General features: G+C 38.8%; 1 protein-coding gene across 15 annotated transcripts in view; it reads left to right on the plus strand.

The window, feature by feature from the left end:
• The window catches only part of CAMK2D (calcium/calmodulin dependent protein kinase II delta), a 314355-nt gene that overhangs the window by 202686 nt on the left and 92762 nt on the right, over window positions 1-18907 (plus strand). The window lies entirely within an intron of this gene.

The raw sequence follows: 18907 nt of genomic DNA on the forward strand, positions 1-18907 counted from the left end.
CAGACATTGACATTTTATTTTTGGCATTGGCTCCAGCTTTCAAGATAAATGTCTGTTATAATGTCTCTGCCTAAAGTTCATTTTAGAGTTCACAATTGTTTCATTTTTATTTTCTATATTTTTTCTAGTGTCAAATATAATTTATAGTTTATATAAAATAAGTTTTAGATATAATATAGCCCAGATTCAGAGAAGGCAATGGCAACCCACTCCAGTACTCTTGCCTGGAAAATCCCATGGATGGAGGAGCCTGGTGGGCTGCAGTCCAAGGGGTCGCTGAGAGTCGGACACAACCAAGTGACTTCCTACTTCCACTTTCCACTTTCATGCATTGGAGAAGGAAATTGCAACCCACTCCAGTGATCTTGCCTGGAGAATCCCAGGGACGGGAGAGCCTGGTAGGCTGCCGTCTATGGGGTTGCACAGAGTCGGACATGACTGAAGCAACGTAGCAGCAGCAGCCCAGATTAAGAACCCATGCCTAAGAATATGACGAAAACTAAGTAAATTCATAGTAGGATGCAATAAGCATTGGTTACGAGCTTGCTACATAAATTAAGATCCATTTATTGGTCCCAGGTCAGCTATGTTATTTTCTGCAACTTATCTGCACCAAATTCATGTTTTTTGTCTCTAAAATAGATCAAATATTATTTTCTTCATAAGATGCTTGAACAAAGTAAGTAAGAAAATGTTCACAAAGTACCCAGGAAAGCCAAGTGTTTAATAAACTTTATCTATGTCTTTAAATGTTGGCTGTTATGGCAAAATACCCTCAGAACATGATAGTTGGCTACCAGCTCAGTTCCTCAGCTGTGGGAGCAGAAATATGTGTATTTCCCACTTAGGACACAGAAAGTGGGCCAAAACAAGGAAGTATAGGCTGGTCTTTCAAAAGACCTCAGGTATTTGGTTGTTTTGAGCCATTCAAGCTCCTTGTCTCTCGGCAGCTGATAGGTATAACAAAAACAAAAGAACATAATGAGAAAGAGGCATCTAGATACACATATGTAGTTTTGAACACAAAAAAATTGTAGCAATGGTGGGACCAAGGAAAGATGAAATTCTTGTGCTATGAAGTAATGTGTTTATAATTACCAAGCTTGGGTACCCATTTATAAGTTTCTGTGTTGATGGATCTCTGGGGATATAGACATTTGCATTTTATACTTCTTTTATTGTGATAATCTGACCAGAAAGAAAGTGTGAAAGTTTGAAACCTTGAGGTTAAAAGAGTTTGCTTATTATAAATATGTAGCCTATTTGTATGTCCTTGGATGTACCATCTTCTCTCTGTGTCATAGTGTCTCTGGCTAAATAAGGCAAATGGAATAAATTATAGACCAGGTAAAAGTTCTAAAAACGTATGGTTCTTTGCATTTTTATTTAGAACAAGATATAATATTCTTTTTAAATCTTCCCTTCGCACAAATTTATTCTATTTGGTTTATAAATAAGCTTTTTTATTGTAAATCTCTATTCAAGCATCTAGAATAGAAGCAAGAGGTAGTGATGGTTGACATAGAAAAAGTCCATGCTTTTCTAATATTGTAATAATGATAACATTGTTGAGCTCTTAATAGATAACATTGTTGAGCTCTTAATATATGCAAAGTAGTTTACTGTGTATATTAATAAGCTTTATCATATGGAAACCCAAAATAACTATTGACCTACAAATGATGGAGAGGTTGAGAACAATAAATGGTAGTGCAAACATTCAGCCAACTCTAGCTTGCACCCCATGGATGACAGACATTTCCAAATGCTACTCAGGGTGACTAAATCTTATTACTGGATTATTTCTAGGTGGCGTTCATCTTTATATTTTCTGTTCATCTCTTCCTTATACTTATTTGTGCTACTCTAAGTATGAATGCCTTTTTCCTAGTTGATAGCATTGCTTATCAGTCAGTCTTTTAAAACATCTCAAAATGGATTTGATTGTTTTGTCTTTCTATAGGATGATTATTAATACTTAAAGTCTTTTCATAAAAAAGAATAATATTATTTCCCTAAAATTAATTTGATTATAGTGAATAAAACACCATAGCCATATTTTTGTAGTACTTGAATGTCCCATAGTGATAAATGCATAGAAACTTGAAGATTTCTTAGCACGTGTGTGTACTCAGTTGTGTCCGACTCTTTGAGACCCCATGCACTGTAGCCTGCCAGACTCCTCTGTCCATGGAATTTTCCAGGCAAGAATACTGGAGTTGGTTGCCATTTCCTACTCCAGGGGATCTTCCCAACCCAGGGATTGAACCCACGTCTCCTGCATTGACAGATGGATTCTTTACCACAGAGCCACCTGGGAATCTTTATAGACATATAAAAATTTTAATCGCCTTTCAACCATTTTCCTATGGCATACCAGAATTATTAGAGCCTATCTAGATATCAACAATGTAAAATAATGAAGTTGGACCTTTACCTTACACTATATATAAAAATGAATTCAAAATGTACCAAGGACCTACATTCAAGAGCTAACACAGTAAAACTCTTAGGAGAAAATATAGGGTAAAACCTTAATGACATTGGATTTAGTATTCCTGGAAGATATACAAGTGGTCAATAATCACATGAAAAAGATGCTCCACATTTCTAATTTTTAGGGGAAATACAAATCAGAATGTCATGAGTCACTACTTCATACCAACTAAAATGGCTATACGAGAAACAACAACCAAGAGAAAATAACAAGCGTTGTCAGGGCCATTGAGAATTAGGGAGCCTTGTGCGTTACCAGCAGAAATGTAAAGTGCCACCACCACCGTGGAAAACAACTGGTAGTTCCTCAAAAATGAAGCATAGAGTTGCCATATGATCCAGCAATTAACTTCTCAGTATTTACCCAAAAGAATTAAAAGCAGGGACTCAGATACTAGCATATCAAGGTTTATAGCAGTATTATTAGCTATAAAATAGAACTCAGGTGTCCAACATCAAACAAAAAGATGAATAAAGTTTGTTATATACTTAAAATGGAATATTATTCAGCCTAAAAAATAACTGAAATTTTGAATGATGAACTTTGAAGATGTTATTCTAAGTGAAGTAAGCCAGACACAAAAGGAAAAATAGTTCTCTATATAGTTCCACATATACAAAGTAGTTAAAATAGGCAGATTCATAGGAGGGGAATGTGGACTGGAGGTTGCCATGGGCCAAAGGAGAGAAGGCAGTAGGGAGATTTTGTTTCATGGATACAGAGTTCCGGTACCCATTAAACAAACAAACAAAAAACAGTATCCCCGAAAAAAAGCTTCTCCAATGGATGGTAGTGATGGTCACATATTGTGAATGCACTTCATACCAATAGATTGTACCCTTGAAAATACTTGAAAGAATAACTTTTTTGTTATGCATATTTTATCACCATGAAAAACCACTTTACTGTAAAAAAAAGTTAGGAGATATCTATCCACAATATATGGATGTATTCTATTTATAAACCTTGTACTTTAAGTATCAGTCTGCTGTTAACTACTTCTACATTTGAATTTATAAACTTACAATACCCATACAATGATACCTAGTTATGTATTTGCTGTATAGTAACCAAAATGGAACCAGAGATCAAATTCCCAACATCCCTTGGATCATCACAAAAGCAAGAGAGTTCCAGAAAAACATCTTCTTATGCTTTATGACTACGCCAAAGCCTTTGACTGTGTGGATCACAACAAACTGGAAAATTCTGAAAGAGATGAAAATACCAGACCACGTGACCTGCCTCCTGAGAAATCTGTATGCAGTCAAGAAGCAACAGTTAGAACCGGACATGGAACAACAGACTGGTTCCAAATAGGGAAAGGAGGTACATCAAGGCTGTTATTGTCATCCTGCTTATTTAACTTATATGTAGAGTACATCAAGCAAAATGCCAGACTAGATGAAGCACAAGCTGGAATCAAGATTGCTGGGAGAAATATCAGTAACCTCAGATATGCAGATGACACCACCCTTATGGTAGAAAGTGAAGAAGAACTCAAGAGCCTCTTGATGAAAGTGAAAGAGGAAACTAAAAAGTTGGCTTAAAATGCAACATTCAGAAAACTAAGATCATGGCATCTGGTCCCATCATTTCATGGCAAATAGATGGGGAAACAATGGAAACTGAGAGACTTTATTTCTTTGGGCTCCAAAATCACTGCAGATAGTGACTGCATCCATGAAATAAAAAGATGCTTGCTCTTTGAAAGAAAAGCTCTGACCAACCTAGACAGCATATTGGAAAGCAGAGACATTACTTTGCCAACAAAGGTTCATCTAGTCAAAGCTATGGTTTTTCCATTTGTCGTGTATGGATGTGAGAGTTGGACTATTAAGAAAGCTGAGGGCCAAAGAATTGGTGCTTTTGAACTGTGGTGTTGGAGAAGACTCTTGAGAGCCCCTTGGACTGCAAGGAGATCCAACCAGTCCATCCTAAAGGAAATCAGTCCTGAATATTCATTGAAAGGACTGATGCTGAAGCTGAAACTCCAATACTTCGGGCACCTGATGTGAGACCTGACTCATTGGAAAAGACTCTGATGCTCGGAAAGATTCAAGGTGGGAGAAGAAGGGATGATAGAGGATGAAATGGTGGATGGTTGATGGACATGAGTATGAGCAAGCTCCAGGAGTTGGTGATGGACAGGGAAGCCTGGTGTGCTGCAGTCCATAGAGTCTCAAAGAGTCAGACACGACTGAGCAACTCAATTGAACAAAAGTGGACATACTATATTGAAATGATAATCATTATAGCTAACGTTCATTGGGTACCTGATACTGTTTGTTTTCTTCAACTACTTTAACTCCTTAATGCTTACATCAATAGTACTAGGGACTTTTTATTTGTTTTGGTCATTTTATAGGTAAAGACACTAAAACTCAGAGAGGTTAAGTAACTTTCCTAAATCACAGAGATAGCTAAGTAGCAGACCTGCAATTGTAACACAAGATGGCTAGCTTCTAAGCTTGTCATTTTAACCAATTTCAATTCCATCCAGTATTTGCTATAATGTTCATTCTTTGGCTCTGATTTTTTTTTCTCATTGACCAATCTTAATGCCAATGAATCTGATTATTCATTAATTAATTCAGTCAAGAGATTTCACACTTGCTATATGGATGGTATGTGGTAAGTGACTGGGGGCTGATGGCTGACTTGAAGATGCCAGGGAAGGGCCACTGTGCAGTGTTAGGAGCAGAAGCCCAAAGACTGAGAAGATCTGGAAGTAGAGATTCTACCCACAATAAGCAACAAGCACAGTTCTAAGAACAGAGAAGGCAATGGCACCCCACTCCAGTACTCTTGCCTGGCAAATCCCATGGATGGAGGAGCCTGGTGGGCTGCAGTTCATGGGGTCGCTAGGAGTCGGACACGACTGAGCGACTTCACTTTCACTTTTCACTTTCATACATTGGAGAAGGCAGTGGCAACCCACTCCAGTGTTCTTGCCTGGAGAATCTCAGGGACAGGGGAGCCTGGTGGGCTGCCATCTCTGGGGTCACACAGAGTCAGACACGACTGAATCGACTTAGCAGCAGCAGCACAGTTCTAAGAATGACCTCAGTGAGGAGTCAAAGGAAGATCAGTGCTTAAAATATCACAAGGACTTGGCGACAGGGTGTAAAGTAATGCATAAGATAGGTATACTGCCAGTGCTCAAAAGGCTTTGAGGGCCAAAGAAGGGAATTGTTCTTTGTGACCCCATGGACTGCAGCACACCAGGTTTCCCCGTCCTTCACTATCTCCCAGAGCTTGCTCAAACATGTCCATTGAGTCGGTGATGCCATCCAGCCATCTCATCCTCTGCCATCCCTTTCTCCTCTTGTCCTCAGTCTTTCCAAGCATCAGGGTCTTTTCCAATGAGTTGGTTCTTTGCATCAGGTGGCCAAAGTGTTGGAGCTTCAGCTTAAGCATCAGTCCTTCCAATGAATATTCAGGGTTGATTTCCTTAAGGATTGACTGGTTTTCTCTCTTTGCTGTCCAAGGGACTCGCAAGAGTCTTCTCCAACACCACAGTTCAAAGTAGACCTGCTGTTGTGCTGCGTGCTGTGAGAAATCGCTGGAAAGCTTAGAGCTGGGATGTTAAGGATCTGTTTCTCTCACAGTAGTGTGGTGAAGCAGCTATAGGAGGCCAGATGGAAGCAGGGGAAATGGATACTGCAGGAGTTCAACAACAACAAAAAAATATAGTGATTTGAGTAAGGGCAGGTGAGAAAGAGAGAAAAACTTCAGTGTCATCTTGAGAAGGTAAATTGGACTTTTTGGAATGAACTGTAGATACACACACACACACACACACACACACACAACTGTAGATACACACACACACACACACACACACACACACACACTCAGTAAATGTATAAAGAACATTCAGAGCTTAGAAAAGGACAGGAATTTAAAAGAATGGGATTCCCGCTCCTTTTACTGGGGCAGAACAGCAGAGCAAATTTCTCACTCATAACATAGCATCTTCAGCTCATTTTCCCTGGGGAGAACCTTCCCTTCCATCCATCCTTCCCTTTTCTGACTGAGTCTCTGTCTTAGTCCTAACTGAAGATAATATTGAAAGGAAAATGTGACCACCTCACAGGATAACTGGAAGAGCTTAAAACATTTTACAATGAGGAAAGTGTATAGAAACTCTGGTATTTCAGAATATCAGATAACAGACACAACACAGTCTTCCAGAGGTGCATCCGGGAACCGTTACTAGCCTGTGTTAAATTTTTCTGTTCTGCAAGAAGTCAAGCTCTTGAGTTCAGAAAAGCTCCTTCTCTACTGTTTGTTCAGCATTCCCAGAAGTGATTCGGATTAAATGAATCTGTTCTCTGGGTGGCAGAGATCATGTCCAGTGGCATTTGTCTCGCATGCACACATTCATTTGTTCATCTATTATATCACTTCTGTGTGAAAGGTATTCTGCCAGATACTTGGCAACCAAAAAAAAAAAAAAAAAAAAAGCATAACCCTTCTAAATGTGAGTAAATTTACCAGACCACGACCCTGTCTAATCACCAACCCCTTACCGTGTTGATTCTCCTTTGCAAACCAGCACGCTGTGGCACCGGCTGAAAACATTTTTAATTATAGGCTTATCTGCATCTAGTGACCTAGTGGTAAGGTATTTGTGGTCTGATTGGGGAGTGACCACATCCTGTGGTTTAATGTTGTGTGTTTTTTTCTTTTTTTGAAGATTCTAAACTTAACTGTTTTCATTTCATGTTTCCACTGACTTATTTATAGTAATAGCTAAGCGTTTATGCTTCAAAAATTTGAATTGATATATTTTTACATATGACATGGGTGTTTGGTTATAAATGTCCTACTATGTTATATATTTTCTAGTTTTTTAAGGTTAGGGATCATCATATCCATCCACTAGTATATGTCTCATACATAGACACTTGGTAAATACTTGTTTAAAAAAATAAATGTGCAAGTGACTGGAAAGACAGAAGTTTTATATCCCCTCTTTAAAGGAAAATTTTAATAACAGAAATTCTCCATACTTCCACTTCTCTGTTTTAAATGATTTCATATTTGCATCTACTCTTTCCCAGTAATGTTTATTAAGCTACTTCTTTTTCAAGTAATGTTTTTGAGCTACTAATATGTCTCAGGCATTCTGTTACACTTTGGTGTTACTCTGTGTTTTGGGATATCTCATAGGAGATACAAAAAAAAATGAATAAGACATGGTCTTTGCCATTCCTGATCTTGAGATACAGTTAGGGATTTAGGTGTAGAGCAGATGGTCTCAGTGTCATGTGTAATTTAAATCAAACACGCACAGTGTGTTGTTAGTGGGTTTTAGGGAAGCCTTCCTGGAAAAGCCTTGGGCTTCTTTTTTGAAGAGTGTAAACTGAAAGAAAACAGAATATAGGCCATCTAGGCATTATCAGCAGGGAATCATTAAAAACACATGGAGATATAATGCATGTAGCTGAAGTCTAAGGCAATTTATGTGAAATAAAAAGAGCTCTGCAAGAGACCCCATGAGGTCTGTGTATGCAGTGGTTAGGTCTTGAAACTATATGCTATAGATGCTTTTGAACTGTGGTGTTGGAGAAGACTCTTGAGAGTCACTTGGACTGCAAGGAGATCCAACCAGTCCATCCTAAAGGAAATCAGTCCTGAATATTCATTGGAAGGACTGATGCTGAAGCTGAAACTCCAATACTTTGGCCACCTGATGTGAAGAACTGACTCGTTGAAAAACACCCTGATGCTGGGAAGGGTTGAAGGCGGGAGGAGAAGGGGACAACAGAGGATGAGATATTTGGATGGCGTCACTGACATGATGGACATGAGTTTGAGTAGGCACCGGGAATTGTGATGGACAGGGAGTCCTGGCATGCTGCAGTGCATGGGGTCACAAAGAGTCAGACACGACTGAGTGACTGAACTGAACTGAATGAGTCTTAGCTTTAGGGAAGAAGGTCAGTGATGTCTTGACATTGCTCTTGAGGCCCATATGTGCAAAACACCCCTAGTAAGAAGACGTAGAGAATGGGTAGCCATGGAAGAGCTTGTAGCAGGGAAGTCACAGGATCATATTTGCTTTTTTTGGCAGATTGTGCTGCTTGCAATGTGGGACAAGGTAAAAATGGAAGAGGGTGGCCAGTCACAAAACTGATGTATTTCTCTAGTTCAGAGATTATGTGAGCGTGGCAGCAGTAGGAAGAATGAAAAAATATTAGAGTGAATCAAGAAATATTTAGAAGGCAAAATTAACAGAGCTTATTAACTGATAGAGAAAAAAGGATAAAGTTAGTCAAGCATAATTAGCCAGATTGTTGGCTTGGTTAACTTCATTGTACTATTTAATGAGATTTGGGATATGAGAGAAGAAGCAGGTCTTGTTATAAAAACAATACAGATAATTGAATTTAAGGTGCTTTTGGGACATCCAAGCTCCATATTCACTGTCGTGCATAGCCAGTTTGAATCACAGGAAGTATTGTTTTCACAAAAGATCATCTTATTCCATGTCAAAATTTAAGGAGGTGACTGCTAGGAAAACAAAGGAGTGTTTATGAATGAGATAGGAAATTCCTAGAAGCAGACTCTCATGGAAACAAGAAAACATGGAGCTATTGTGGGGAGTGTTAAAAGCAGTGCAGACCCAGTGTAAGGTGTAGAGTGACGTAAATGAGATGTGAGAGTGCTGATGAGTGTTCTGGCGACATCCCCTCAGTGTGGCGTGGACGACGAGGTCACAGATCAGGAGGGGGCTTGGAGGAATGAATCGAGACGCAGGGGTGCTTTTTTAATTCTTATTTTATATTGGCGCATAGTTGATTAACAATGTTGTGTTAGTTATGGGTATACAGCAAAGTGATTCTCTTATACATCTACACATATTTATTCCTTTTCAAATTCTTTCCCCATTTATTACAGAATATTGAATAGAGCCCCCTGTGCTAAAGAGTAGGTCCTTGTTGGTTATCTATTTTAAATATAGCAGTGTGTACGTGTCAGTCCAAACTCCCTAATTATCCCTCCCCACACCGTTTCCTCCTTGTAACTGTAAGTTCATTCTTTAAGTCTGTGAGTCTGTTTCTGTTTTATAAGTAAGTACATTTGTATCATTTTTTTTTTTTTTTTAGATTCCCCATATGAGCGATAACTATGGTATTTGTCTTTCTCTGTCTGACTTACTTCACTTAGTATTCAACATGGTCATCTCCAGGTCCATCCACATTACTGCAAATGGAGTTATTTCATTCTTTTTCAATGGCTGAGTAATATTGCGCTATATATATGCACCACATCTTTATCCATCCATCCACTGATGGACACTTGGGATGCTGCCACATCTTGGCTATTGTAAAACAGTGCTGCAGTGCACACTGAGGTGCATGCAGCCTTTCCAACCATGTTTTTCTCTGGATATATAATCAGGAGTGGGATTCCTGGATCACATGGTAACTATCTTTAGTTTTTTAAGGAACCGCCATACTGTTCTCCATACAATCTGTACCAATTTACATTCCCACCAACAGTGTAGGAAGGTTCTGTTTTCTCCACACCCTCTCTAGCATTTATTGTTTGTAGACTTTTTGATGATGGTGATTATGACTGGTGTGAGGTGATACCTCATTATAGTTTTGATTTTCATTTCTCTGATACAGTTAGATCATAGTTAGATCATCTTTTCATGTGCCTCTTGGCCATCTATAGGCCTTCTTTGGAGAAATGTCTCTTTAGGTCTTCTGCCCATTTTTTTGATTGGGTTGATTATTTTTTGATAGTGAATCACATGCACTCTTTGTAAAGTTTGGAGGCTAATTCCATCTATCACATTGTTCACAAATATTTTCTCCCATTCTGTGAGTTGTCTTTTTGTTTTGTTTATGGTTTCCTTTGCTGTGCAAAAGCTTTTGAGTTTAATTAGATTCCATTTGTTTACTTTTATTTTTATTTCCATTAATAAAGGAAATGGATCAAAAAACACTTATGTCAGAGTGTTCTGCCTATATTCTCCTCTAAGAGTTTTATAAATCTGGTCTTATACTTAGGACTTTACTCCATTTCAAGTTTATTTTTGTGTATAGTATTTAATAAAGAGTATATGGTATTTAAAGAATGTTCTAATTTTTTTTTTTTTTTGCATGTAGCTTCCCAGTTTTCCAAGCATAATTTGCTGAAGAAACTGTATTTTCTCCATTGTATATTCTTGCCTCCTTTCTCATAGATAAGGTGACCATAGGCATATGGGTTTATCTCTGGGCTTTCTTTCCTGTTCCATGGATCTGTATTTCTGGTTTTGTGCCAGAGCCATACTGTCTTGATTACTGTAGCTTTGTAGTATAGTCTGAAGTCAGGGAGCCTGATCTGATTCCTCCTGCTGTGTTTTTCTTCCTCATGATTGCTTTGTCTATTTGAGATCACTGTGTTTCCATACAAATTGTAAAGTTTTTTGCTACAATTCTGTGAAAAATGCTATTGGTAATTTGATAAGGATTGCATTGACTCTGTAGATCACTGTGGGTAGTATAGTCATGTGCACAATATTGATTTTTCCAATCTAAGAACATGGTATATCTTTCTATCTGTTTATGTCATCTTGATTTCTTTCATCAGTATCTTATAGTTTTCTGAGTACAGGTCTTTTGCCTCCTTCAGTTCAGTACAGTTCAGTTCAGTTGCTCAGTCGTGTCCGACTCTTTGCGACCCCATGAATCGCAGCATGTCAGGCCTCCCTATCCATCACCACCTCCCAGAGTTCACTCACCATCCATCAAGTTGGTGATGCCATCCAGCCACCTCATCCTCTGTCATCCCCTTTTCCTCCTGCCCCCAATTCCTCCCAGCATCAGAGTCTTTCCCAATGAGTCAGCTCTTTGCATGAGGTGGCCAAAGTACTGGAGTTTCAGCTTTAGCACCATTCCTTCCAAAGAACACCCAGGGCTGACCTCCTTTAGAATGGACTGGTTGGATCTCCTTGCAGTCCAAGGGACTCTCAAGAGTCTTCTCCAACACCACAGTTCAAAAGCATCAATTCTTCAGCGCTCAGCCTTCTTCACAGTCCCAACTCTCACATCCATACATGACCACTGGAAAAACCATAGCCTCGACTAGACAGACCTTTGTTGGCAAAGTAATGTCTCTCCTTTTGAATATGCTATCTAGGTTGGTCATAACTTTCCTTCCAAGGAGTAAGCATCTTTTAATTTCATGGCTGCAGTCACCATCTGCAGTGATTTTGGAGCCCAGAAAAATCAAGTCTGACACTGTGTCCACTGTTTCCCCATCTATTTCCCATGAAGTGATGGGACAAGATGCCATGATCTTCATTTTCTGAATGTTGAGCTTTAAGCCAACTTTTTCACTCTCCTCTTTCACTTTCATCAAGAGGCTTTTTAGTTCCTCTTCACTTTCTGCCAAGAAGGTGGTGTCATCTGCATGTCTGAGGTTATTGATATTTCTCCCGGCAATCTTGATTCCAGCTTGTGCTTCTTCCAGCCCAGCATTTCTCATGATGTACTCTGCATAGAAGTTAAATAAGCAGGGTGACAATATACAGCCTTGACATACTCCTTTTCCTGTTTGGAGCCAGTCTGTTGTTCCATGTCCAGTTCTAACTGTTGCCTCCTGACCTGCATATAGGTTTCTCAAGAGGCAGGTCAGGTGGTCTGGTATTCCCATCTCTTGAAGAATTTTCTACAGTTTTAGTGTAAAGAATTAATATAAGGTAACATTTTATAAATGGAAAAGTAGATATTTAATAGATACAAATGGAAGTTTAAAAGAAGCATGAGTGTTTATTTTATAGATTTCACTAAGAGATTGCTAAATTCTAAGGCTAGCTTCCTTTTACACCATCACAGTCTATATTTTTCACTAAATTCTTCCCTCCCCTTTTTCCAAGGACTGCTAATGTTAAAATTTGCTTAAGCAAAATACAGATCTTAACATTGAGTAATATTTAGGGGATTTATGACACTATGCTGAATTTTCTTGTTTCTTCTTGTTCTTTTTTTTTTATTGGAGGATAATTGCTTTATAATGCTGTGGTGATCTCTACTGCATATCATCACGAATCAGGCATAATTATATATAAATCCCCACTTACTTGTTCTTTATACAGAGTTGAATATAGGTACACCGCAGACTTGAATTAACTAAAATAGAATTCTGCTACCACCTCTGCTCCCTCTGATCTTGACAGGTGTCTCCTAGTGAATCATCTTTCCTTCTTTTCAACATCAGGGAACTTCAGAGTAACCATCCGTCAATATGCCCATCTAGCAACCTGCCATCTCAGAGCTGGACATTGAAGCATCCTGGGGTTCCCTTCCTAGGATCCCACAGAGTGACTCAGTATGTCTGCAACACCCTTTTCCCTGTGGAGCTGGAGACAGGGAAGGGGAAGGATGCACAGGAGGAAGAAGAAGTGAGGTGTGTCAGAGACGGAGAGAACGCTCTGGGGGAAGGAAACCCATGCGTCAGATGAAACCTCGGGCCCAGAGCGTCTGAGTGTGGTTTCATCTGGCATCATGCTAAAGTTGATTAGCATTATGCTTACTTAGCATTTATATTCCAGGGATGAATTGTTATCACTAATAAGTCCTACAAATACAGTGTTTAATATGTATGTAAGAATATATTTCATCTTCAAATGCACATCTAAAGATCATGTTGTCTTCTTAATGACAAGTGATAAAACTACTACTAACTGCGAATTAGGAAGTTGTAGTTCTGCAGTAATTAATTAAATTAAACCTTATATTCCTGAGAGGCTAATTGTGTATTTTAGGGAAAACCTATTAACCAAATGATTAAACCAATAAATTAAGCATTAACACAGCAGCTTGCGCATAATAAGCAACAAATATTTTTTACTCAGTGAACAATTAATTATTAAATTTAAGCACCTGTCTTACTGAGCTATTGTGATTAAAATGGAGGCAGTCTAAGATTGGGTAGATTTTTGTAGGTAGCAATTAAGTACAAATTTGTTACTCCTTTTGTATGTTAGCTTGAATAAGAAACATTAGCACATGCACTTAGACTTCAGGTGAGAAAATTTGATAATTTAGGTAATTTGACAGATAATAAGCTGATTTACATCCCTTTTGGAAGGTAGTATAGGTAATGCACAAATACACAAACAGGTGATTCATTTTTTTAAATTGACAGTAATTGAATGATCTAGGTCTTTCTATTCTAGATAAACAACATGCTAAGAAAGTAATTATAAATGAGACTTCAAACAAGTACTTAACACAATAATTTGCCTGTAGCATTTTGATGTAAGATTCTTAGCTATTTCTTAAGGGAATTCTGACAAAGAAGTTACCAAAACCAGAGGCGTTGCTTCTCATTTGCAGAGGATGCAAAGAAGGTTCTATTCCATTTTATCTGAAAGAAATGTAGCTTCCTTTCCTTAGAAGAAAAAAATCCATAATTTAGAAATGTGGCTATTCAACTAATTATTCTGAATTCCTATAGCTTTACCATGATTCTCATTTTTTTAAAAAATTCATTGAGCATTGTATAGCCAATAAAAAGTTAGATAAAATTACCATAGCAAATGGAGCTCTGTGTTTTTCTCACTTATGAAGTAAATGGGTGTGTGTGCAAGTGTGTGCATACTCACGTGCAATAAATCATTGTAGTATTCCAGAGACCCAACTTAAAAATACAAAGTGAAAACATACGAAGCCCATTGTCCAATAATAAGTGTAGTGCATTGGCAATAGAGTCTTCAAGCCGAAACGTGAAGAAGAATTTGTGAGGATGAGTGCTAAACCTAGAAACAGGTACTAAATTACTTATTTGCTATTGACTAAATCAAAACGTTGGGAATATAACGAAGACTAATTCTTGGTATATTTGTAAAAGTAAGATTACTCTCCCAGGCATCCCTTCAAGAAGCATTATTTCTGTAACCTGTGTGAAAATTAATCCAGCATTACATTTTAAAAAACACACTAGATTCTAGTTTGAGTCTTTATTCATGTATTTGGGGAAATGTTGTGATATTAGAAATTAATTTATGACTAGTTTCCAGTGTGAAAGCATGACAACTAGAGCATACCAAAAGGAATGTTGTTAAAAGTAGGGAGTTTTTTTAGCACCTGGAAATCCCTTTAATAAGGTATATACAGAGTATCCATTGTGAACAACAGACGGAAACAATGTAGGGACCCAGTAAGAAGAGACTGAGATTCCTGTTTCCAATCCTTTTGACCCCTTTCTCTCTCCGTCTTTCTCCAGCTAAACTCCCATCTCTGCCTTGGCATTACTGTCCCATGCTTCTTCCTGGCCTGCTCGTCCTCATTTATGTGTTGATAAATCCCTTCTCCAACAACCTCTCAGTCTTGAAGGTTTCTCTGACCCCCAGAAAGAATTTATAATTCTCTCTTCTGTGACTTGATTACCCCCTCTTGTCTTCTCACTTTTCCTGTATACAAAGAGTGTGACCTCTTGAATTCATGTAGCAGTAGTGTAAAGCCCTCTGTGAAAATGGAGAAAGTGGCAGGAATTGTTCATAAGCTCCATCAGGTGACAAGCTGTGAAAGAGCCCCCAGCGTTACTGACATTGGGCATCCATCAGTGTAGTATTCCAGGGTGGATGGTACTTGTTTATCGGTGTGCTCTTAACAGAGTCCACGTTCATGCTAATTTTTCTTCATCACACCAAATAGATGAGTATTGGATGAAGCATTTTTTACTTACAGGTGCACGTGGTTCCTGTGTAAATGAGAAGATTTTCTAGTTACTAGGATTTGCCAGGTCTTAAGGATTTAAAAACAGACCTATGCTTTGAAGCATATTCCACAGAAAGATAATTTTCAATTTACTTTTCTGCTTTTTCCAGTAGAACAAATGCTTGATGATAAAACTTACAATTTGATTCTTTGTATCCTTATCTGTTGGTATGGGCAAGCCTTGTACATATCAGGGATACAGTTCAGTAATATTTGTAAAATTAGCTTGTAAAAGATTCTGAGGTATAGGTGACAAGCCTAACTCCTCATAGTTGTTTGTACTATCAGGAAGAAAAAGTTAAAACACATCTGTCTCTAACTGGAGAACTTAGTGGGGAAATTCCTGTTATTCCCTGAATTCACAAAATAATAACCACCAGTAAATAGCTTGCAGCCACATAAGCTTGAGTCCTTCCTTTGTAAACATTTGCACACCCAGAGGAATCAACAGTAACACTGTGTGCTCTCCAGCAGAGAGTCTGCTGGTCTCCTGAATATTCAAGACCTAGCATCTAGGAAAACCTCAGTGTTTTAGAGCATTGTCTTACAAGGATGAATCATTGAATCACTAGGCTCCCTCATATGTCATTTCTAGTCCAGGAGTCTTTCTGGAGTAATGTTGGTCAGAAATATGTTAGAATTTGGGTTTGGGGTATAAATTCACCCATCATTTGTAGTCGCTTTCCTGCTTTCATAAGGTGATCCAAGCATTTTGTGGCTAAATATAGGCCCATTCTTCTGGTGGCTAAAGCCAACTTTTAGATGAATCACTGAGATAAACAAACTGTTTCAGTCCAATTAACTTGTGAAACCAAACGTAGCTGCAGTGATATTTTCAGTCAAAGGCAGTTGTCTTGGCATTAACAATGAAAACAGGAATTGACAGGAAAATCCAGTAGAACCTCAGTAGCAATCCTTGGCTGGTTCCGTATATGTAAAAAGATTAATGATTTGTAGTTTATGAGGTGATGATGATCACTTAGTAACATTCATCAGAGTGTTAATGGCAGAATCTTTTTTTTTAAAGTGATTATCATTTTTCTCTGGTTATCCAGGCATAATAAATAACAAAATATAGGCAAAAATGGTGGTATTGCAAGAGATTATTTAATGGCAGTGATTTTAATAGGAAGCTAAATTTATAATGGGCTTCTCAGGTGGGGCTAGTGGTAAAGAACCCGCTTGCCAGTGCAGGAGATGTAAGAGAGAGACATGGGTTTGATCCCTGGGTCAGGAAGATCCCCTGGAGGAGGGCATGGTAACCCACTTCAGTATTCTTGCCTGGAGAATCCCATGGACAGAGGATCCTGGTGGGCTACAATCCGTAGGGTTGCAAAGAGTTGGACATGACTGAAGCGCCTCAGCACACCTGCAGATTTAGAATAATCTTGTCCATGTTGTAGTACTTGAAACTTAGTCTAGTAAATGACAAGGCATAGCAAAGTATCAAGATTTTAGTTTATCTTTTATGTAGCGGTACTTCTGATAGCTTTACTGAATTCCAGTTGTGCAGTTAATAGATAATTTCTCCCCAGTACTCAAACTGTTTCTAATCAGGTAGATTTTTACACTCTTTTAAAAACATAAAGTGAAGTGAAGTGAAGTCGCTCAGTCATGTCCGACTCTTTGCAACCCCATGGACTGTAGCCTACCAGGCTCTGAGGAGCCTTTCAGTCCATGGAATTTTCCAGGCAAGAGTACTGGAGTGGGTTGCCATTTCCTTCTCCAGGGGATCTTCCCAACCCAGGGATCGAACCTCGGTCTCTCCCGCATTGCAGGGAGACGCTTTACCATCTGAGCCACTGGGGAAGCCTTTGTACATTTTCTCTTATGATTCTTCAGAATATCTATAGGATATGTAAATGTATCAATGGTGATTGCTTTCATTCTTGTTTTTGGTTTTTATTTTTATGCACATTAGAGTATGGCCTATCAAGTACGTTGTAAATACATCTTGATCATACATGTATGATATGTTAGAAATCTCATTTCTTAAAATGAGAATCTATATTTTTTTTTTATAAGGGGGACATTATACATATATATGGGCTTCCCTGGTGGCTCAGTGGTAAAGAATCTGCCCGCCAATGCAGAAGACACGCGTTTGATCCTTGGGTTGGAAAGATCCCCTAGAGAAGGAAATGGCAGCCCACTCTAGTATTCTTGCCTGGGAAATCCTATGAACAGAGGAGCCTTGCAGGCTATAGTCCATGGAGCCACAAAAGAGTCAGACACGACTTAGCAACAAACAGCTAAAATGTTTGTATACATATGATACATGCAAAACTAATATATATAATTTATAGATTACTAAAAATATTGACATAAAATATCAATGACTTCATTATTTTAAAAAAAACTTGCTATAAATATATAAATTGACTTCTTTTTAAAATGTGACTAGGATATGCAGTTAGCTTGGATAGGTGAAGCAGAAAATTAAGTAAGAATAGAATTTTTGTCTCTATGATTTATTTATACTGCAGATTACCTGAGTGTTGAAAAACATTTCTCCTTTGCTCTTGTATCTTCAACTGAAGATTATTGTTACCAAACTGGGGGGGTCCAGGCTGTAACCAACTCCCTTCAGCCAGATCCCTCACCTCCAAGAATGTCTTACACATTTGTGCTTAGGCCCAGCTTCAGCTCCAAGGACTGGAAATCTAAGGAACCAGAGCCCCTGCTTGGCAAGGAAGCCTGATCCCTCAGTAGGGCTCTCACCACATCTGCCTGGACGGATTGTCAGTATATCATTTTTTTTTTACTTTTTAGATAGGCACGGGCACTGTGATGTCCATTGTTGTGTCTTCTTCTGGAGATGTGAGTGTATTATTATACCAGCTCGTCCATCCTCAGAAAATACATTCAGGTGCCAAACGGGATTTTGGTGAACTAAGACTGGACTGGTGCAAACGGTGTAATTGCGAGTCATCAGTTGCCAAAGAGACAGTCTGCCCCTGAGTATTCCAGGGCGCTTCCCTGGTGGCCAGATGGTAGAGAGTCTGCCTACAATGCAGGAGACCTGGGCTCCATCCCTAGGTCAGGACCCTCAAGATACCAACCCCAAGTCAAAAAAGGTATGTTCTATGATAAGACATGAGAGGGGCAAACGGTTCTGCTGATCTCCAAAGATAGCTTGCACAGCCTTAAGTTTCAGTTTTAAGATTTCCATTAGGACTTACAAAGGATTGTAGAAATGGCTCACAGAGACACTGAAGAAAGACCGTTTACTTTCACATTGGATGTTCCCAGGACGGCACCACTTTGTGTGCCTCACTGGCTGTCTTTGGGTATTCTGAAGAGGCTCTGGGGTCGTGGTGCTCATGTCTTTGTGAGGAGGGGATAATCTGAACTGAATTACTCATGGAACTTTGTCAGATATAGAGCCTGTTGGTGTTTCTGTGCCATTGGGAAAGCTCCGGGTACAGGCACTCTGCTTAGAAAGTAGAAGAAGGCTGCGTCAGAGCTCTCCCTTTGCTCCCTTGGCTTGTGCCTTTGTGTAGAGCACAAATTGTAACAGCCCTTATCTGATGGCTCTGAATAGGAGGAAAAATGCTGTATTTTCTCTTTGCATTTTATGAATAGGCAAAATACAGCACACAAAAATCTTGGCCTGACCTAACCTCACACAGTTGGCTAATAACAAGCCAGTCATTATGTTGAATCTGCTTCATTCGCGTGA

The sequence above is a fragment of the Bubalus bubalis genome, chromosome 7 (assembly GCF_019923935.1).
Source record: "Bubalus bubalis isolate 160015118507 breed Murrah chromosome 7, NDDB_SH_1, whole genome shotgun sequence".
NCBI classification, from domain to species: Eukaryota; Metazoa; Chordata; class Mammalia; order Artiodactyla; family Bovidae; genus Bubalus; species Bubalus bubalis.